We start from the raw sequence: 11,712 nt of genomic DNA, 5'->3' as shown, positions 1-11,712 counted from the left end.
TTTGTTTCGGGATCCATGTTGACAATTCGTTGGGTTACAACTCCTATTTCAGCAGGGATTACAGCCTCGGATCCAAATATCAAGCTGTAAGGCGTTTTCTTGTGGCTTGTTTTTTCGGTTGTTCTAATTGCCCATAGAACACTAGGCAATTCCTCGAGCCAATTGCTTTCATATCTTCCTAATCTCGTCTTGATGCCTTCCACTATGCTTCGGTTGGCCCTTTCAACCTGGCCGTTTGATTGCTCGTAAGCCACTGAGCTAAAGATCTAGTTGATCCTGTACTCTTTGCACCAAAGGCTGAAAGGTTTTTCAGCAAATTGCTTTCCATTGTCAGTGACAATCCCTCCCAGCAGCCCATAGCGGCAGATGATGTTTTCCCAAACGAAGTCTATGACCTGCTTTCTTGTGATCTTTGCAAGGTGTTTAACCTCGGGCCATTTGCTGAAGTAGTCAATTGCTACTAACAAAAATTTTACTCCTCCTTTGCTTGGAGGGAAAGGCCCAACAATGTCCATTCCCCACTTATGGAATGGCCATGCCGAGGTTATTGGAACAAGATCATGTTTGGGACTTCTTGGGATTGGGGCATGGATTTGACAAGCATCACATTTCTTCAATTGCTCAACGGTGTCACGATGCATCGAGGGCCAGAAATATCCAAGGTTCATGAGCTTTGCAACCACCGACCTAGCTCCAAAATGAGCTCCGCATACTCCTTCGTGTATTTCCTTGATCAGATACTTGCTTTGTTCAGGACCAACACATCTTAGCAAGGGGGCAAGGTAACCCCTTTTGTAGAGGGTTTCTCCTTGTAACACATATTGTCTTGCTTTGATTTTAACCCTTTCGGCTTCTATTTGATCGTTGGGTAGTTCACCATTTTGAAGGAATTTTTTGATGGGAGTCATCCAGTTTGGATCTTCCTCAGTGACTACATCTTGGACTTCCAATTCATCAATCGATGGAGCCTTCAACACTTCAACCAACACCTTTTTAGTGAGGTGGGCAAAGGTGAGGGACGCTAATTTACTTAAGGCATCGGCCTTTTTGTTTTGGGACCTTGGAATTTTCTTGATGCTGCATGTTTGGAAGGTGTTCATCAATTCCTTGGATTTCTCTTTATATCTTCTCATGTTGGGTTCTTTAGCAATGTAGCTGTCGTTGACTTGGCTTGAGACTAGCAATGAATCTGTGAACACTTCAAGCTTCTGAACTTTCATTTCTTTGGCCAGTCTTAAACCGGCGATCAGTGCCTCGTATTCAGCCTCATTATTGGTGGTCTGAAAATTAAAACGGAGAGCATATGTGAATTCTAACCCTTCAGGGTTGATTAGAACTAAACCAGCTCCTGACCCTTCAACGCTTGAAGCCCCATCAGTAAATAACTTCCAGGCCTCAGGGTTGGAGGGTTCAGTGGTTGTGGTGTTTACTTCTTCAATTGTTTGGTTTGGGACTTCCACAAGGAAGTCGGCCAGAACTTGAGCTTTAATTGCTTTTCGTGGGACATAGGTGATGTTGTGCTCACCCAGTTCCACCGCCCATTTTGCTAGCCTTCCTGAGTTTTCAGGTTTTTCAAGCACATTCTTGACAGGTTGGTCGGTGACCACTTGTATAGGATGTGCTTGGAAGTACCTCCTAAGCCTTCTAGCTGTTTGAACTAGAGCTAGGGCAATTTTTTCGATGGGAGGATATTTAGTTTCAGCTAATTTTAGAGTTTTGCTGAAAAAATAAAGGGGTACCTGGGCCTTGTCTCGCTCAATGGTGAGGACTGCACTGATGGCTTCGTCAGCGATTGAAAGGTACACCGATATTACCTCCCCGGTTTCTGGTGCTGCAATATCTGGTAGGGAAGCTAAATGTTGCTTCATTTGATTGAAAGCTTCTTCAGCTTCATCAGTCCATTTGAAATCCTTCTTGTCTGAGCAGTTCTTGAGCGTTTTGTAGAAGGGCAGAGATCTTTCGGCCAATTTTGAGGTAAAACGCTTCAAGGCTGCAAGCTTCCCATTTAAGCTTTCAACCTCCTTCTTGTTTCTTGGTGGTTTAGCTTCGAGGACGGCTTTCACTTTGTTAGGGTTGGCTTTGATGCTTTGCTTTCCAACAATGTGACCCAAGAATTTTCCCTCCTCGAATCCAAATGAGCATTTTTCCGGATTAAGCTTCATGTTAACCTTTCTGAGGTTCTTGAAAGTTTCTTGAATATCGTCAAGCATTTGATGTTCCGTCTTGCTTTTAATCACCAAGTCGTCAACGTATGCCTCCATGTTTTTGCCAATTTGGCTTTCGAAGGCCTTGTCGACGAGTCGTTGGTAGGTAGCTCCTATTTTTGAGGCCAAAAGGCATCTTTTGATAACAGAAGATCCCTTTGTCCGTGTGAAAGGCTGTTTTTTCCTCATCCTCTTTCTTCATGAGGATTTGGTGATAGCCTTTGTATGCATCAAGAAAGCATTTAAACGAGTATCCTGTGAGGGAATCGACCTTAAGATCAATTTCCGGTAATGGGTAACAATCTTTAGGACAAGCTTTGTTAAGATCTTTAAAATCTATGCACATTCTCCAAGAGTTGTCAGGTTTCTTGACCATAACCGGGTTTGCAACCCATGATTGGTACTTGACTTCTCGGAGAATGCCGGCCGACACAAGCTTTTCAACCTCTTGGCAGGCTGCCAGGCTTCTCTCGGGTGCCAGGCTTCTTTTCTTTTGGACCACCAGCTTGACATCCGGTGGTATTCTTAATTCGTGCTCGGCAATGTTCCGAGGGATCCCGGTCATATCTTCTGGACACCAAGCGAATACATCACTGTAATGTGTTAGCAGCTTTTCAAGGTATGAAAGGGTCTCCTGAGAAAGGTTTGGGTTGACTCTTATCCGTTGCTCAGGGTATTTAGGGTTTATGACCAACCTTTGCCTGTCTTCTTCGCTGTTTGAGCTTTCACCCTCAATCATGTAAGCTTCCTGCGAGGGTTGAAGGGTTGCTATGCCCCTTTCGGTAGGAAATTTAACCGTGCCATGGCCAACAGACACTGCCATGTAAAATGCACACTGTCCGGGTCTCCCGATGATCACGTCATAGCTTGAGGGGATGTTGATAACCACAAAGGTTAATGATTGGGTTCTTTCTTTTAACCCTTCGCTGAAATGAACATCAAGGGTTAGCTGCCCCAAAGGCTTGAGGGGTATGTCAGCGATACCTTTTATAGAGGTTCCAGAAGGTTGAAGCCTTGAACGTTCTTCATTGCTTAAACGGTTGAAGAACTTTTCGAACATGATTTCAGTGGTTGCCCCAATATCTATGTATGCCTTGCATGTTTGTAGTGTTCCCACGGTGGCTTCTACCACGAGAGGACTAGGAAGTGGGTCCTTCTTCGTAGGGGGGAAGCAGACACACTGAAGCTCCCAAGCTTCCAACCGCTGCCTCTTGTGAGGAACCTTTTCATCAGAGCATGCCATATTGACTTCCTTTCCCTTGCCTTCAGCCATCTTGTCTCGAACTCCTTTTACCAAATGAGCGAGTTCTCTTGACTTAACAGCCTCTTCAATTCTCTTCTTTAGTTGGAAGCAATCATTGGTGTGGTGGCCCTTTTCTTCATGAAACTCACAGAACTGCGTGGAGTTCTCATTTTTTCTGCTTTTGGGGAGAGGCCTGGGAGGTCTAAAGTTTTGTTTAACTTCTTCCGTTGCCAGGATTTCTTGAGGGGTTTTTGTGAGGGGTGTGAAACTTATGCCTTTTTCTCTGCTTGAAGGGTTCCGACCTTCAGACCTTCGAGGGTCTGAACCCTTTGGCCGCCTATCATAGGAGCTGAAGTTTCCCCTCTTTCTAGCTGGGCTATTGCTTCGCCAGCCGGATCCTCTTTTCCTTTGTTCCTTGATGTCTACAGCTTCCTCTCCCCGAATGTGAGCTTCGGCCCTTTCAAGGGCTTCTTCCAAGGTTTTGGGCAGAGACTTGTTGAAATCTCGTGTGAGGTATTTAGAGGTTATGGCATTCATAAAGCCAGCCACTCTCATTTTCTCGTCTGCCCCAACATAGGTCAGACCTTCCTTTTTGTATCGTTCAATGAATGCTCGAAGACTTTCATCATCACATTGTTTTATCTGGAAGATCACCGTCGCGTCTTTGACATATCGCCTTTGTTGGGAGAAGTTTGCCAGAAAACCCCTGCTGAGGTCATCAAAGCTTCGAATGCTTTGAGCAGGTAGGTCGTTGAACCAGATTCTGGCGGATCCAACAAGAGTTTGCATGAACATTAGGCAACATTCAGCGTTTGACCATTTTTCTATTCGGGCTGCACCAGTGAAGATCTGGAGATGGTCCTCAGGATCTTCAGTCCCATCATACGTTCTGATGTGGGACGGCATCTTGATCTTTGATTGGAAATCATAATCGGCTATCTGCCTTGAGAAGCATGAAAGGTTACTTGGCTTATAGGGTTTAGCCAAGTCCTCTTCAGTCCTTGTATCTATATTGTTACTATTGCCGTGATTCCCCTGAGTGGCTAACACTTGATTAATGAAGTGTTGCCACGGGAAGTTGGCCATCATCTGGGTCATCATATTGGGTACGAGGTTGAAGCCTTGAAGGCTTCCTGGACCAACCGAGCAGTTTATTCCGAGAGGAGTGCTCCTAACAGCACTTAGTGCTAAAGGGAGCACGGACAGAGCTTGCTCCCATGAGGTTGTTACAGAAGCTGGATAGCTTGTTACTGGGGATTGTAGGAGCTGGTCAAGTGTTAGCTCGTGTCCCAAAGGAGCACCACTAGTAATCGGTTGGGAAGAGAGGATAGGATGCACCGTATGATTAGTCATAGTGGACAGATAAGGGTGAGGGTTTGGAGGGTTGCTGGGACCAGCCTCACTTCTTGTGGTAAAAGGAGGTACGGGTGGTCCGGGAGACAGCGTTGGTTCAGGTTCGTCATAGTCTAAACGAATCCTTATACCCTTTTCCCTTTCTTTACTCACATGCTGGTTAAGAAGTGACCTTAACTCAAGGAAATTATTTGCGACCCCCTCGGGGGTAAGTTCAACACGTGTTGGGGTGTCAGATACACCGACATTAGGAGATGGAACCCCAGATTTGGACGGAGTTGGTGTGTTGAAGGTAAGGAACTCGGGTGTGCTCCCCGGAGTCGAGAAAGGTGTTGGTATAGCCACATGAGCTTGGCCACTACCCGGGATGGAAGTGTTTGGAATCTGATTTACTTCTCCCGGAGATCCACTTTCAGACATGGTGACTTTAAGTGAAGAGAGCTACACTACTAGGTCTTTTTTGAGAAGAAATAGCGGCGTAGCCCCACGGTGGGCGCCAACTTGTTGATGCAACAAACACGAGACCAAAGATGGTAGCTGAGTTGGTTAGGCAAAAAGGTTGAAGGGTTCAACCTTGCCTAACGCAGGTCGCGGGGTCCCCCCACGTTTGCAAGACGTGGAAGGAGGTTTACTAGTTTGTAGTTGTTGTTTTGCTGAAGATTCTTTCTCTGAGATGTTCTCAGATCCAAAAGTGAGAGCAAACAGAATGTGTGTGGTGGATGTGATAAGGAGTGACTTGGACGTAAGCAAGTACTCCACTCGAATGACCAGAGATTAGAGAATCTCAGCTGATCAGGGATGTCTTCTGGAGTAAATGAAGTGTCTTTTTATAAGGGAAGACATCTCCCAAAGTAGTATGTACAAGACTAGTAATCCTGCTTGCAGTGGAGGGTTTCCCCTTTTGTGGGTTGAAGGCTTTTGACCCCTGGGTAATAGCGTGCATTGTGCAGACCTGCTTTTCTTTTGCGGCCGTGGGTTGGTGAAGCGAGCTCCAGATGTGACTGGCCACTGTTTCCTCCTCGCTTTTCCCATCTTACCGCTTTTTAACCATTGAACCGTTTAACCATTTAAGCATTTGCATATTTAGTCACTTTATTTAGTCTTGGGCTACCCCCGTTTAACCATTTAAGCATTTGCATATTTTTTACGTTCCGGCTCCTTTGACTGTCAAGAAAAGCTTGCAATATATCCGATAAATTCCTTTCCGTGTTCACCATTGGAGTTTTTGTCCACTTTGCCACCTCGTTCCATACCCTTTTTGCAAAATTACAACGTAATAGGATATGAATCGCAGTTTCTTCACACTCACCGCAAATCTTGCACATGACATCCTGAATATTCATTCCCCTGTTTCTCAGTGCTATGGCCGACGGAACCTTTTCCACAATAGCTCGCCAAACGAACATGGAACTCTTTCTTGTTACCCAACTATTCCAACAAAATGAATTTGGAACTGTATTTATGTCCAGACAGCGGCCCAAACTATACCGGACCATTTTCACGTTGAATTCTTCATCCTCAATATATCTCCAAACCCACATATCTCCCTTATTTTCTATATTTATTTGCTGTAGACGGTCTTTCAAGCAATCCATCTCCTGTTTCTCCGAATCACTGTACGGGACTCTAATCCAAGCCCAATCCCATAAGATTCCCCCATTCGCAATTTTATACATTTCCTGAACTTTTGCTTTTTTCTGCGCTGATAATTGATATAAACATGGGAATTGATCCTTCAACGGTGCATCGCCCAGCCATATATCTACCCAAAACAAAGTTTTGTCCCCCATTCCCATTTTACTCCTGAAACTTGTATTGATATTTATATTATTCTTCATAAACTCTTTCGCTATTTCCCCAATGTTTTTCCAAACCCCCACCATGGATTTTTTAAAAGGAATTGATTCAATTCTTCTTTGATTTACATGTAAAGAGCCGATAACTCTAGACCACAGGTTGTCCGGCTCCATCCTATATCTCCACCACCATTTTGCTAAGAGGGCCAAGTTCATGTCCCTCAAGTTACCAATTCCCAACCCCCCAAAATCTTTCAAGGCAACCACTTTTTCCCATTTAACCCATCTAATTTTATTATTTAGTGAGCTCCCTCCCCATAAGAATTTTCTCCGTATCCCATCTAAAACCTTTAAAACACCGCTTGGGCATTTATAAAGGGAGAAGTAATAATTTGGTAAGCTACCCAAAACCGATTTAACCAATATAACTCTCCCAGCAAATGATAGTGTTTTTGCCTTCCAATTTGTGAGCCTTTTATTAAATAAATCAATAACTTCCTTCCAATGTGCCATTCTGTTCATATTCGCTCCAACTTTTAATCCTAAATACACAAACGGAAATTTTCCTTCTTTGCAAATAAAATATGAAGCCATACTTCTCACTTCCTCCACACTTGAACCCACCCCATATAAATGACTTTTTCAAGGGTTGACTTTTAAACCTGATATTAAATAGAAAATACGAAGAATCCTTTTAAGATTCTTTGCATTGTTTGCCTCCCATTCCCCCAAAAATATCGCGTCGTCCGCATAAAACATATGTGTCAAGTACGGCCCTTCCCTTGGCAATTTTAGACCTTGGAACATATCATATTCTTCGGCTTTTATCATCATCACATGTAGGTCCTCCATAGCAATGATGAAAAAAAAAAGGAGACAGAGGGTCACCTTGCCTTAAACCTCTATTATAATGGAATTCGCCCGTAGGTGAACCATTCACCAAAACTGATCCTTTCCCCGCAAATAGAATTCCCATAACCCAATTTCTCCATCTTGGAGGGAAGCCCATATGTGTTAAAATGGAGATCAAAAACTTCCAATTTAATGTATCATAAGCTTTTTCTATATCTGCTTTGAATACAAACAAGCGCTTCCCTGATCTTTTTGCCCAACCCACCACTTCATTTATAATTAATGGACCTTCTATTATATTTCTTCCCGCCATGAATGCCGATTGGACATTTGATACCACATTCTTAATGACCCTTTTGATTCTATTAGCTAACACTTTAGAAATAATTTTGTTTATCACGCCAATTAGAGATATAGGCCTAAAATCTGAAAGAGTAATCAGATCAGTTACCTTTGGTATGAGGGGAATAAACGAGGCACTGCACGAGTGGTGAATCGATCCGTGGATATAAAACTGATTCATAATCTCCATTATTATTCCTTTCACTTCCTCCCAGTATGCTTTTATGAACTTGAAAGTAATCCCGTCCGGTCCCGGTGACTTGTCTATTCCACAATCCCATACTGCCTTCCTTACCTCCTGAATCGAAAACTGACTCACTAACCCATCTGCTTCTGCCCCACTTAACGTTTTAAAACCCCCTGCTCCAATTCTCGGTCTCACATAGTCTGGTTCTTTGAATTTTTCTTGGAATGTCATCAAAAATTGTGCTTTTATTTCCTTTGGATCCGAAACCCACACCCTGTTTATCCATAAACCACTGATCTTATTCCTGGCTATATGATTATTTACTATCGAATGAAAATATTTGGTATTCTCGTCCCCCAATCCTATCCATCTTACCCTCGCCTTCTGTTGTAGATCCGATGCAATTTTACCGTGCCACCTTTTAATATTGTCTTTGCAATCTTGCCAAATGGTTATTTCCTCGCTCGATAGTGCTATGCTTTCTGCTAAGATATCCAATTGTGTCAACTTATTCTGGGCTTCCAACAACTCTTTCTCCTCTTCCTCTTTTTTATTTTTATGCCATTTTTTTAATTCTTCTTTCACTACCTTAAATTTTGTAGCCAAAACCTCATCCATAAATCTTGACTCACAAATCGAGTCAAGACCCTTCCTCACTGTCTCATCAAAACCCTCCAAGTCAAACCAACTATTGAACATTCTAAAGGGGGAAGGACCAAAGCTATTATTAATAGTAGTTAAAATTAACGGACTATGGTCCGAAATGTTTCTACCGAGTGCTAGTAATGAAGCATTTGGCCATTTATTCATGAAGTTTTCACACACCAAAACCCTATCCAATTTACTCAGATTCGTACCATCTCCAGATAAAAATGTGTACTTCATCCCTCCCATGTTATACTCATGAAACCCCCATCTACTTATGAAACTGTTAAAGCATAAAGCTCCTCCTACGTCAAACTGTGAATTAAACCGTTCTTCTGGAAATCTGACCTCGTTAAAGTCCCCCAACATTAACCATAATCCCGTAATTGAATCCTTCACTGTCAATAATTCTTCCCACATCATTCTCCTACTAGTTCTACTCGTCGAACCATAGACATTTACTATAACCAGATCTATATTTTCTCCAACAATCTTCCCTTTTGTCAAAATGAAATTTTGATTTTTTATCTCCTGTTCTTTTTTAAAAACAGTAGAATTCCAAATTGATAATAAACCCCCAGACCGACCCTCCGCATCGACTTTCGAGAACTCAAAACTTGTATTATCCCAAAACCGAGTAATTCTACTTAAGGTTAAATCCCTAAACTGCGTTTCTTGTATGGCAAAAAAAGATAAGTTGTACTTACTTATTAGACGTCTGGCTTCAACCGCTTTCCCTGCCCCTCCTGCTCCTTTTATATTAATGGATCCGAAATTCATTGCTTCCTGGCATCCACCTGATCTTCAATAACCGAGTCCTTTACTGACAGAACGTGATTTGACAGATCTACACCAATCTTCTCCCCAATTTCTAATGTTGCAACCACTTCCTCTCCCACCGCCTGTTCTTCTATTTCTGTCTCTGCATCGTTTTCGTCATTCCCAGTCTCGTTTCCATCTTGCTGAAATAAATCAGGAATATCTTCCTCCTCCCACTCGAAATTCAATTTGTCTTCTACACTTGCTACATTATTCTCAAATAGACTCAAATCTTCCTCAGCAACTCTAATTTTGCCCTTGTTTCTTCTCCTACTTGTTCTCCTTTTCTTTAAAAATAGTCTCCTTTTTACTCTGGTCCTGGAATCATCGGATAGCTCAATATTTAGATCAGGGATCTTATTTTTTCCAAGTCCGTTTTGTGGTTTCAGTGTGTTTACACGGGCTTCAGCGAGTGATACTCTTTTCCTTTTCTTTTGGATTGTACTGTTAGGCCCACATCCATCTTTATTTAAAAGTATTGGGCCACCTGGCCCAACATCATCTGGCCCAACGTCGACTTCTGAAGGGACTATCCCATCCGGCCCATCCTTTCTTGATTTCTCCATTTTTACCCCACTAATGTTTTGACCTTTAATAGTGGACCCCTCTTCATTAAATTCCTCCAACCTAGGACTTGTAACCTCGTTTACTGCAGCGGCAGGCTCCTCGATTCTGGGACTGATGTAGTCATGGTTTTTCGACTGTGCATCTACCACCGGCTCTTCAGGTTCCGACTGTTCATGGCCCACTTTTTCTTTCTCCGGCTGCATCTCCACCGGAATCGGAACTGAGTTTCCGACCTCCTCTGTTTCCATGTTAACCGGCTGAGACTTATCATCATTAACTCCTGGGTCTTGATCCTCATCCTAATGTCGTTCGTTGACGAATTCCGGTGTCTCATTCACAAATTCCGGCACCCAATGTTCATTAAACTCTGAGACCCATACATCGACCATCATATTCTTCCAACTTATCGTTATTCTTTCTTCAATCGTAGCTCCGTTTTTTACTAATACACCGATCATATCCTCGTTGAAGCATGCATCATTTTCATCTGCCTCAAATTTCCTTATGACTCTCCCATATTTTTCTCCAGTGCATTCAAAGACTGCGTCTATCCATAATTGCAGTGGGACTCCTCTAATCTTCAGCCACGCAATCCGCTCAAAAGGTATTTCTTCTCCCCGCCATCTTGTTATGTTGTTAAACCATTCGTCCCATATCTTTTCCTGTTCCTTTAGTTTCCAATCCATCTCCTCCTTCGAATCGAAAATAATTAGTAATTTTAGACCACCAATGTAACGGACCTGTGAATTCTTAAAACCCAATCTATTCTTCATTCGATTTACCCCTCTTAGTGCCTCAATGTCTTTCAAATCTCCAATTACAGACCTACCGTTCCATTTCTTAAGCGGCTCAGATTCATTTGAGAATGCTAGGCAGGTTTCCTTCTCTTGCTTAGGTGGCTTTCCAGCAGCAACGTCTGCCCAGGAGACCCCACGTCTCAAATAACCATTTCTAGACGATTCCGGCTGGTCATAGATTATGTTCACCGGTTCCTTTCCTTTCTCCGCCCACGCCTTATTCTGTCCTTGGTCCTTCTTCGTCACTTTTACAAACCTTGCAACGTTTACTCTTATCCTCCATCCGAAAAACGTCATTTGATTTAATGCTTTAACCATTTTATCGACATCTTTAACCTTAGTAAACCTTAGAAATTCGAATATGTTTCTTCTCTTATCCAGCTTCTTAGCAATGTAGGCGTCCACTATATTACCGTAATTCTTACTCTCAGTCCATAACTCACCATCTGTTATATGGGGGTGTAGGTTTGAAACGTAAAAGGTTATCGCTTTCTCCCTTGAGAGTTCATCTGTGTTTTTGCTGTTGTCTACATTCACATTATTTTTTGCCGGCCGACCTCCTGGAGATTCTATCTCTCCTTCCTCTCTCTCCATGTTGTTACCAGGATTCAAAGTATTTTGTATTATTCGAAATGACCGAAACAACCAGCGAATGAATGAAACAAAAAGCGAAATATAGAAAGAAAGGTTATGTCAAGAAACACCAATAAACAGTGAGACCGGAAACCATGGTATTGACTAATCAGCTTTAGTCTTCATCGTCGAGCCTACTAAACGGAGATAACAGGTTTCACCAGAATCTGAGTGTTCAGCGAATTGATGGATGAAGCAAAAAAGATGATTAACCAAGTTTAACTAATCAGCTTTGTTCTTCATCGTCGAGCCTACTAATCGGAGATAACAGGTT

The sequence above is a fragment of the Helianthus annuus genome, chromosome 5 (genome assembly GCF_002127325.2).
Source record: "Helianthus annuus cultivar XRQ/B chromosome 5, HanXRQr2.0-SUNRISE, whole genome shotgun sequence".
Lineage (NCBI taxonomy): Eukaryota > Viridiplantae > Streptophyta > Magnoliopsida > Asterales > Asteraceae > Helianthus > Helianthus annuus.
Note: the sequence above shows the minus strand (reverse complement) of the source record.